We start from the raw sequence: 11,409 nt of genomic DNA on the forward strand, positions 1-11,409 counted from the left end.
GGAAGGAATGTTTTCCATTCAGTTCTTTAAGGAACTGAATACTCATCTGCCCGGGGTGGGAAAATAGTTGGGGCTCATTTAGTTTACTTATGTTTACTTATCTATTCTCATCCAGGTGCCAGGGTGGGGGAAATAGTTTTTACTTTACTCTGTTTCATAACCAGGAGAGTTAGGGACATGAAGGGGCATTCTGAAGTAGCCAGTTGCTATATAAATCAGAAGTTTCCTGGCAGATTAACCTTTGGAAATTTAAAACACAGCGATATTCATGGGGAAAGAAGCAATAGGCAGGGTCAGAAAAAGGTTCAGTGAATAACAGTAGAATCAGAGGCTTGAGTCTTGTCCTTTGTCAGTTCTAAAAGATCTAAATGACGATGATGTTTGCACTGTGGCTTTACAAAAATCCACTCAAATATTTCCCTTTGCCCACCTTCTGCTTACTGCTTAGAAATGAGTTTTTCCTAACCTGGCCTGGAGGAAAGCTAGAGTGGGTTTTGTAATCTGAGGACACTGGCAAAACTTAAAGAAGGCCTCTGTTTCTGAACATTGTTGTTGTTATGTGCCGTCGAGTCGGCCCCGACTCATAGAGACCTCTCCTTGGGTTTCCGAGGCAGTAGCACTACAGAAGTAGATTGCCCAACCTTCTGAACCCCAGAAGGGAAATTAACGTTCACTCCAGAGCAGTTTTTGTTCTCTTGCTGCTCTTGTTCAGCTTGATTAAGAGGTGAAATTTCATGAGAGATGAGTCCTTGCCTGATTCCACAGGAGGCATCCTGGAAGTCTGTACCTGGACTGTGAAAGCTTCACTAACCAATGAACTGGAAGAATTCTCTCAAATGAGGCCATCATAGGATCAGAGTGGAGAGTGCTGTCCTTCCCAGAGCCTAACTTCTCATTGGTCCACACTTGGCTTCTTCTTGTAATCCCAGAGAAGGTCTGCAAATAACGCACAAAAGAGAAATACTCATTGAAAAATTCTCAGTTAAACACGTCAATATGAAGAAATACATTTATCTCACTTCCTGCTTAAACTCCACTAAAATGGTGGTAAAGGAATAAAAATATGACAATGTAAAAAATAAAATAAAGGCAATCTGAGAAGTAGCAAGGAGACAACAATCAATTTAAAATGTCAATTCCATTAAGTTTGGAAGCTGGAAAGAATGTGGTAACTGACTCAGTGAATCTGGCAAAGATGAAATGTAAATGTGCAACACGGTAGCCATTAAGTAGCAAATTTATTCATGTCACATAACACTGGAAAGGCTCAGAAATTAGAGGTCAAAGTTACCTCTGGATTTGGAGACCAAAGTTTGTGTCAAGGGTTGGAGGAGGCACAGAAAGATGATTTTAAAATTAGCTCAAGGAGCAATTATTAGACCTATTGCATAATTTCTCCAAATCCATACATATATGATATATGTATAAGATATATGATCTATATAACAGTGTATTTCAGTCAATCTGACTCATGTCAACATCATGTGTCTCAGAGTAGAACTATGTTCCATAGGGTTTTCAGTGACTAATTTTTTGGAAGTAAATTGCCAGGCCTTCTGAGGTGTTTCTGGGTGGACTTGAACTTTCAATCTTTCTGTTAGCATTAACACATTGTTTCCACCACCCAAGGACTATGTGTATGTGTGTGTGTATGAATATATATAGCATACTATGAGCCAGGAATTTCTAAGCAATGAAGACAATACAAACTCTAATGGACGTAGGACATGGTGTGATAGTTGTTGTTGTTATGTACCGTTGAGTCGGACCCTACTCATAGTGAGCCATATAATGAACAGCAAAACTGTAAGTCAGATTCTGAGTTACTCAAGTTTAGAAGAATGAGATCTTAACATCTAAAGTTGATTTCATTTATGTGTGTGTTATTTATTTGTATTTTAAAAATAATATTTGCTTTTATCCAACATCTCATTCTCCAAAGTATAGTTACCATAACAAGAATTAACCACCACATTCCAGGGCTGATGTCAGCTTGTGCTAGACAATTCCCACCTTGAATGCCTATTGTTAGAATTCACAACCACAAAGGGTTTGTAACTATTGTAGGTAAATGAGCATCACATGGAAACTGAATATCAGAACCAAGCACAATATGTTTGCCCTTCAGTGGTACATCCAAACAAATACTGGCTAAGACTGTAAACATCAGTCAACAGAACCCCTAGCTGGGCCCAGAATTCCTGCCATCTGGCATAACCAGCAGTTTTAAGATTCTGTATCTGTCAGAACATTTGTGCTTGAAGCTGCATTCCATGACTTTTCACTGATTGGCAGGTCTTTTCAGAATGCCTCAGTATTTTGCTACCCATATAGCATTGTTCCATATACTTTATCTGATGAGTGTTTTATGACCAGTTTATTAACCAGTTAAACTTCAGAAAAGTACCAGAGTAGACAGGAATAAGTAGTAATCACTTTCTCATAGCTAGAGATAGAGAAATACTCGAGCATTGGGAGGTTAGAAGACTTATCCAAGATCATAATGTCACAGACTCTGACATTTGATTATATATCCATTCATTAATGCATTGTATCAAGCGATTTCATGTTCAGGGAACTGAGAGTGCAGAAAAATGAATAACCCAAGGGATTTCTCTGGTGGAGCCCATAGACTTGTTAAGGAAACATATAATGCACTCAAAGAATTACATGCAGAAGCTTGTAAAAAGTAAAGTGACAACACATTGAAGATTGAAGGAGAAAATTCAGGGAGGTGATATCTGCTTTCAATTTTCAAGCATGATTACAGATTTTCCCTAATGGTTGCCATGCATGGAAGGGGAAGGACAGAAGTAGCTTCTAGTGTCTAGAATAGTTAGAAAGCATTGAGCAAAGCAGCATGATGACATGAAGCAGCATGTGGATCATGCCTGTACATTCTTTAGGACAAAAAGGGGCTATGTAGCTGGGGCAACATACTGAGTATGATTTATATTTCCTGAGCCAGTTGTACTGGACCTGAAGCTTTTGAAGGCTTTAAGGAATGAGGACTCTAAAATAAACATGACAATTTATTAAAAGCAGATCTGTTACCTTTAAAAGACATGATGATCTTTTTACTGAAAACCCTACAATGAGCAAGAAGAGAAAACTGAATCCAAAGAACAAAATGTAAAGGATCATCAAACAAATAAACAGCTGGAGTGGAGCACATGGCAAACCCACATGTTTCAGACTAGAACTGTACTCCACAAGGTTTTCAATGGCTGTGATCTTTCCAAGGTGTCTCTGGGTAGATTTGAACCACCAACCTCCTGGTTAATATTTGGGAACCAAACATTTGCACCACTCAGCAGCTCCAACTAAGAGACACAGGACCAGAGAAAGTTCTCTGGTGGAATGCCTTAGCCTTCTGCTCTTTGGACAAAGCTGTGTGGGATAAGTCCTTTAAAACAGCTTGAAGTTAAAAGTAAAACTGGAGATGAGCAAGTGCTCCTTGATTAAGACTCCTTTCTAGAAATATATTCAACTTTCTTTGGCCTAGAAAAAAATCAGTCCTACAAATCCAGTTTATTACTTATTCCTTGCAGATTGACATCTGCATTTTCACTGCTAAATTCCTAATCTCAATAGTCTTTTCCTTCTTCTTTCACTCAGTTTTGTTTCAAATGTAATCTAGCCAACTGCCCACATTCCTATTTCTGCCCTTAGCTCCAACACATTGTACTAGTTATGCATTTCTGTATAATATTAGTTCCAACCTTGGTAGAAATACACACACACACATACACACAATAATTTATTATTGATCACAACTCCGTAGGTCATAAAATTGGGGCAGGGCTCAACCAGGCAGCTGTTCTGTTCCATATGTCAGCTAGGGTCATTGATGTGGCTACAGTCAGATGAGTGCTCAGATGGGACTAGAACATCCCAGGTGGACTGTCATCACTCAAGGTCTCTCTTCATGTGTCCTCTAATCATTTAATAAGTTAGCTTGAACTTCCTTACAGTATGGAGGCTGGGTTCGAAGAGAAAGGAAGTAGAAGTTGCCTGTTCTTTTAAAAAACTCAGTTTAGAAGTCCCAGAATGGCACTCATACTGCATTATATTGATCAAAGAAAGTCACAAAACTAGCCCAGATTCAAAAGTGGGGAAATAGTCTTTACCTCTTGACATGAGGAGTGGCACTTGTTTATAGGGATAGGAGGAATTTTTGGTTGGTATCTTTGGAGACTACCAAACTGCTCTCAGAGCTTACTTCTAAATGAATTGTGAATCCTTTTTCTCAGACTATATCCAAGCGTAATTGTTTTACATCATCAAGAAAAATGGTGCCAGGATGCTGACATCTGCAGCAACAGACATTGTTTAACACTGCTTGCTGCCACCATAACCAATATTCTAAAATTTTCTCTTTTTTTAAGTTAGTCTGGAGAATACAGATGGTTGTATCTCATTTTATCTTTCATAGTTCCTAGCATGGTGCTAAACAAGTTACAAACATCCATTGAAGATGGTTTATTTTGATTAAGTGACCCCTGAGTTCATGTGTAACAAGAAGAAAGGAGTCATCCATACCACAGTTGCGTAAAAACAAAATACACACATAAAATCTTAACTCAGTTGAAATTATCTGACAAACAGCAGGCACAGAGTTCTAAGTTCAAAAGTGAAGTAGGATTCTAAAATTGAGCTTAAGTCTCGATTTCCCACATTATTCAAATGGTATTTGTTTTTTCAATATTTTATAGCAACAATTTAATCTCAGGTTAGAGTCTCCTTATGGTACCAGGAGTTCATATACCTTTCAAACGTTCCTTTTTTTTTTTTTCCTCTCTTTCTCTCTTCATTTGAGAGATTTTGTAAAATATGAAAATGAACATATGAAAACAAATAAATGTAATTCAACTACCTAAATAACAACTCTTTTAACATTTGAGGCATTTCGTTTCTAATCTTTGATTATATACAAATTATTTGATTTTTATTTTTTACATAGATGTAATAGATTGGGCCAGGGATGGGCAAACTACAATGTGAAGGTAAAATCTGGCCCAGAGCTTGCCTTTGTAAATGAAGCTTTATTGGCACACAGCCACATTTGTTTACATATTATCTATGGTTACTTTTGTGCTAAAATGGCACAATTGAGTAGCTATGACAAAGACTGTATATTACACAAAGCCTGAAATATTTACTATCTAGTCCTTTACAATGGAATCCTGGTGGTGCAAAGGTCAGCAATTTGAACCCATCAACTACTATGCAGGTAAAAGATAAGGCAGTCTGCTTCCATAAAGATTTATAACCTTGGAAACTTATGGGGCAGTTCTATTCTGTCTTCTAGGTTTGCTGAGTTGGAAATGACCACATAGCAATGGGTGGTCCTTTAAAGTAAATTTTGCTGACCTCTATAGTCAAATGTAAGTTCCATCAGAAAAGAAGACAAATCTGTTTCCTCAAACACTGCTTCCTGGAGTCTTTATACAGTGCCTGGCACATCATGGGTGATAACTCAAACTTGTCAATGATTGGATACTGTACTAATAATACTGGCCCTGTTTGCTTAACATTGCATCACAAACATCTCTGAATTTTATTAAATACTAATATTTATCTTTTTTTTTCTGTATAAAATCTCAATGTGTGTAGGGGGAAAGGAAGTATGGATGGTGCTATGTAACAGGTACTGAGTAATCACTTTGCAGATGTACACGTTATAATCCTAATAATCCTTTCAGGTAAGAATTATGATCTCATTGTTACATTTGGCAGAAACTGAATTTCAGCAAGATTAAATAATTTGCATAAATTTACACTCTTCTGTATTTAGACAGTTTGGGTTTTTTTTAGGTTTCCACTATTTTAAGAAGACAATGGGAATGTAACTACACCAAACATGGGCTTCTCCTATCTGTAAATTAATTTCTTTATAATAAATTGATAAAGTCAATTTGAATTATAATTCATATTGCTTAATTACTTTTCAAAGGTGCATATAGACTCATTTTATTATTGCTCTAACTTCTAGAAAATCAGAAAGAAAATATTGAGGAAGAAATATTGCTCTACCAATCAGCTTTGTAAGAATTGCCTGGTGAGTTTGTAAAACACACATAGACACAAATCCATGCAGGTTTGTAAAACCATCCAACTCCAGAATTAGTAATCTAAATCTGGGACCAAAGCCCGGGAATCAATATTTTGACCCATTTTCCAAGTGATGGTCATTGGTGTTTGAGGATCCTTGCTCTAACCCGAGCAAATTTGACACTTGAATACTCTGATTCAAATCATTAATTTGCCATTTAAATGGAGAAGGAAGACATTGTATTTTGAAACACTGCACCATAAAATAATGTGGTTGTTCCCAGTAGTCTCCATAAAATCAATTTCCTGTATTGCAACATGTTGGAATAGACCCAAAATCAGACTCTTCTCTTGGAATAAAACAACTCTATTCAGAGATGACATGTCTGCATTACCAAGGCTCAATAAAATAATAACCCAATAGCATTCAATACAAATGACTTCAGTAAGCACTTCTTTTTATTTTTAATATCTTTTCTGTTGTGTTGCTTAAAAAATTGGGTATGTTTGTTACTAGCTGAAAGGCAGAAATTATCAGGTTCATAATTTCAGGTTTTTAGGCCCTTGATCTAACAAGGTGGGGGTGGGGAAGGGGGGACATACTGATTGGGGGAGATCAGGGAAACCATGATCCAGAGAAACAGAGTAGAATCAGGATAACATTCTTGACTCATTGCTGGATGTGGCACTCTAGGATTAACTGAGGTTATGTATACAATAGTCCCTGGCTCAGTACATGACATAGCCACACTCCACAAAAGCTGGGATAGTGAGGTGGGTGGAAAGAATACAGACTTTGGTCAGATAGTCCCAACTAACTGTGATCTTGGTGGATTACTTGTCCTCTCTGGAATGAGGACATTTCGATTCGTGTCCATGGTGCCTGCATTGTTGTTGTGTTGTTGTTATGTGCCGTCGAGTCGGCCCCGACTCATAGCGACCCCTCCTTGGGTTTCCGAGGCAGTATCACTACGGAAGTAGGATTGCCCAACCTTCCTTCTGAGGAGTGGCTGGTGGGTTTGAACTGCCAGCCGTCTGGTTAGCAGGCAAGTGTCTTAGCCACTATGCTACCTAATGGTGCCTGCCTTAGGTAAGGTAAATCATAGTCCCTAAAACACACCAAGACTAAAACCAAATCAAGCTCATTGCCCATGAGTCCACTGAGACTTACTATGAACCCATTCATGTGTGTTACAGAGTATAACTGCTCTTTATGGTTTTCTTGGTTGTAATCTTTATAGAAGCAAACCACCAGTCCTTTCTTTCACAGCACCACTAGGTTCAAACCACCAACTTTTTATAAGCACTAAACCTTTTTCTCCACCCCAAAATCTAAAATATACCAAGGTATCAACAACTGGAATTCAAACTTTGAACTAGAGTGACATATAAGGGAAGAGTCCAATACTGTTCTTGGGAAGTTCCACTCACTACTTTATGGCAGAGGTGATAGTTACAGGAGCCCAACCAGTTACACATACTTTTACCAGGTTCACTGGTACAGCTTTGCATTTGTATATTACTGTACATTGCTGTACAAAGTGAACATTACTGTCACTCTCAATGCCCCAGACCCACAGACATTTTTTCCAGCCCAGCTTACATCTTTTTCCATCCTGATATCTCACCCAGATATCTTGTCCCAAGCAAATGCTAGTTGCTGTTGAGTTGACTCCACAGTGACCCCAAGTGTTTCAGAGTTGTTGTTGTTATGTGCCATCAAGTTAGACCTGACTCATAGCAACCCCTCCTTGGGTTTCCGAGGAGGTATCAGTACAGAAGTAGATTGTCCAACCTTCCTTCCAAGGAGTGGCTGGTGGGTTTGAACCTCCAACCTTCTGGTTAGCAGTCAAGTGCCTTAGGCACTATGCTTCAAACTGTGCTTCATAAGATTTTCATGGTTATGATTTTTTGGAAGCAAATTGCCAGGCCTTTCTTCTGAGGTGCCACAAGTGAGTTCAAACTACCAAGCTCTCTGCTGCCAGCCCAGTGCTTAATCATTTGTACCATGTAGGGATCTCTCTTATATACCTCCCACTCCTGATCCAAACTTTAGTATAACTATTAGTTATACTAAATTATAATCCACCCTTGGGATACCAAAAGTCATCAACAAAACCAGAGTTAGAATATAAATATTTGAGTCAGTAGTTATAAAAATAACTGATTTTATTTTGAGTTTCTCTTCTACAGTGTCTTTGTCCCCAGTCCATCCTCTCTATATTCATTTCCTCCTACAAAAGCTGCTCGCTGTCAGCATCTGAGTTTCTGAAAGCCTTTTCCTTATCAACAGAGCACACAGTTTCTGGGATAACAGTAGAGTGGAGTCCAGGGGTTAAGTCCCAGTTAAGTGCTTCATTACCAGCTTGAAGTTTGGTGGTTTGACCTCACCCAGAGGCTTCTGGAAAGACAGTCCTGGTAATCCATTTCTGAAAGTTCATAAACTTGAACATCTTATGGAACATAGTCTACGTTGCCCACGTGGGGTCACCATCAGCCAGAACTGACTGAATGACACCTAACAACAACAGTATTAACAATGTAACAAACAGCAGCCTCTAACCAATGATGGATGGAGATTGGTGGAAAAATATGCCACATTCCACATCCCTTTAGTGGACTCAAACTGAGGCATGTTCCACATTGTCTCTCAGAGACCCTCCAGAACTTTTCCATGGCAGTAACCTACTGGAAAATATATTCAGTATTGTTTTCCTTCTCTTCCCATTCTTACTTTCTCACTTCCTTACTAGTGTTTTCTGGGATCATATCCCACAACATATATTTGTTCTCTAGTCTTTGTCTCAGGGTCTGCTTTTGGCAAACACTCAAATCAAGAAAGAAACTGCTTGCAAATTTGGACAAGAATCTGCACTCTCTCATATGACCCACTACCCACAATTCCAGTCAATATTTGTTCTCTTCTCTTTGTTCACTCTTGAGACCTTGGCCCCTTCCTGTTTCATAACCACACACCCAGCACAGGGCCAGGCATTTGACAAGAATCCAATTGATATTTGCCCACTGACCACTGCTATCAAATCACTTCTAACTCAAAATGACCTCCATTGAATTTCCAAGGCTATAAATCTTTAAGGAAGTAGATTGACTCATTTTCCTCCAGCAGAGCAGCCAGTGGGTTTGAACCACCCACCTTTTGATTAGCAGCCAAATGTCTTACCCGCTATGGCACCAGAGCTCCTTAATTGACATTTATGAAATTAACATTAGTAACAGCAACAAAAATAATCATAGACTTAGATGGCAATTATTGAACAGTTTCCCTGTGCCAGATAATTTACTCAGCGATCACTTGTATGGACTGCCTTAATCCTCCCACAGCCTTCTGAGTAAAGAACTATTATCTTTGTTTTGGAGAATGAAGCAAAAAAAAAAAAAAAACAAAAAAAAAAACCCCCTGCAGTTTAGTTAAGTAAAGTTGCAGGATAAATGGTGGAGTGAAGGGGTCTGGCTTCAGCCATAACCATACCCATTGTACTCTACTGGTATTTCAATCTGTTCAGCACAACTCAATGATTGTTGGCTGATGGGAAGTGACACAGCAGGAACAAAGGCATCAACTGAAGCGTCCTTTTCCCAGTCATTCAGGAGCATTTGGGAATATTAGTGACTAACAGAGTGTAGTACAGGAGGGGAATACTTTCTCATACATTGATATCTGAACCTTCTCAGAGGTACACCAAGAGATAATCAATAAAGTTCATCTCTCAATGGCCCCCTTGGAAGCCCATCATGCTGTGTGATTGCTATGTTGACAAGAACTCAAAGAAGCACCTAAAAGTAGAAAAAAAAAATTAAGAAAACTCAGGAACAGAAGCTTAGAAACTCGGGGTCTAGCTCTGGCATCACTACTTAGTAATCAGGTGACCCTGAGTAAATTACATGACCAATTTGGGATTTTCTATCATTGCAAGTTGAGGGGGGAAGTTAAAGTAACTGGCCTTCTATGGTTTATTTTGAATCTATGAATACACAGCCATTCCTTACCATGAGTCGTGGGGAGAATAATTTCTTCCATGCCCATTGCTCAGGTTACAGGGACACAGGTATAATTTTTCTCCCCTTCAGACCTTGATATATCTATCCTTTGACATGAGTTCATATAATCATCAATCTACAACTTTCTGGTACTTTAATGCTCACAACTAATCCTGTGTTCCAGCCAACTATGGCATTCTACTCATGGTTCCCTGATCATCTCCATGAACATCTATATGCCTGTCTTAAGTGTTTTTAAGCAATCTGACCTGTACAGTTATTTGTCTGAGTCTCTTCCTAATTGTGCTTGCAGTTCAAGATTGGGTCTAATTCATTACTCCTTTCTTAGTGCCTATCCATACCTTGCATTTAGTAGAAATTAGCATATGTTTATTGAATTCTATTTAGTAACTTCAATGTGTCTTTCTTTCCACATTGCAAGTTTTCATGCTCCTATGTTGTTGTTGTTGTTATGTGCTGTCGAGTCGGACCCGACCCATAGCGACTTCTCCTTGGGTTTCCGAGGCAGTATCACTATGGAGGTAGATTGCCCCATCTTCTTTCGGAGGAGTGGCTGGTAGATTTGAACCACCATCCTTCTGGTTAGCAGTCAAGTGCCTTAGCCACTATGCTACCAGAGCTCCCTCATGCTCCTATATTCAGTACAAAACATTGCTGTTGCTGTGGTTCACTTCTAAAGTGAGTCCCATTTTCATTATCATCTCTTCTGCAAAAAGTGGTAAATATATTCTAGTCTAAGAGGTAACAATCTCTTCTTCTAGAGATTAGGAGTGACAAGATGGCAGAGGGATTAAGATGACAATTTCAATAAACCTGAGATTGAGTCCAGGGGCCACTACTTATAAGTTATGTGCCCTAAATACTCTCGGAGCTCAAAGTCCCTCAATGTCAAACAGGATAACAAATGCTGTGTCAGAGAATAGTCAAAAGGATTGAAGTAGATAGAATATATGGAGTGCTTAACACTATGCCTAATACATAGTAATCTGGTACAAAATGGTATCTGCTGTTGTTATTATTACTACTACTACAAACTATTGAATATGATTCTACAAAGTGAATCTCCATCTGTAACTGCTGCCTCAGTAAATGAAATTGAATTAGACATAGTCTTTCTCAGAAACAGGGGCTATAGCTTTGCAAACAATAACGACAGCACAAGTTTCAGACTACCTCTGAATGAGGGACAAGGAAAGAAGAAATATTTTACAAGCATAAAGGTATAAAGTTAGTTAACTCTAGTTTCCAAAGAACATTAATGTTGTTTTCTCTAGTTCAGGAAATGAAATTAGCTTGCCAAGGCAGATTTTATTATTGTTGTTAGTCCTGATTTGG

The sequence above is a fragment of the Orycteropus afer genome, unplaced genomic scaffold, assembly GCF_000298275.1.
Source record: "Orycteropus afer afer isolate SDZICR_OR568_19922 unplaced genomic scaffold, OryAfe1.0 scaffold00473, whole genome shotgun sequence".
NCBI classification, from domain to species: domain Eukaryota; kingdom Metazoa; phylum Chordata; class Mammalia; order Tubulidentata; family Orycteropodidae; genus Orycteropus; species Orycteropus afer.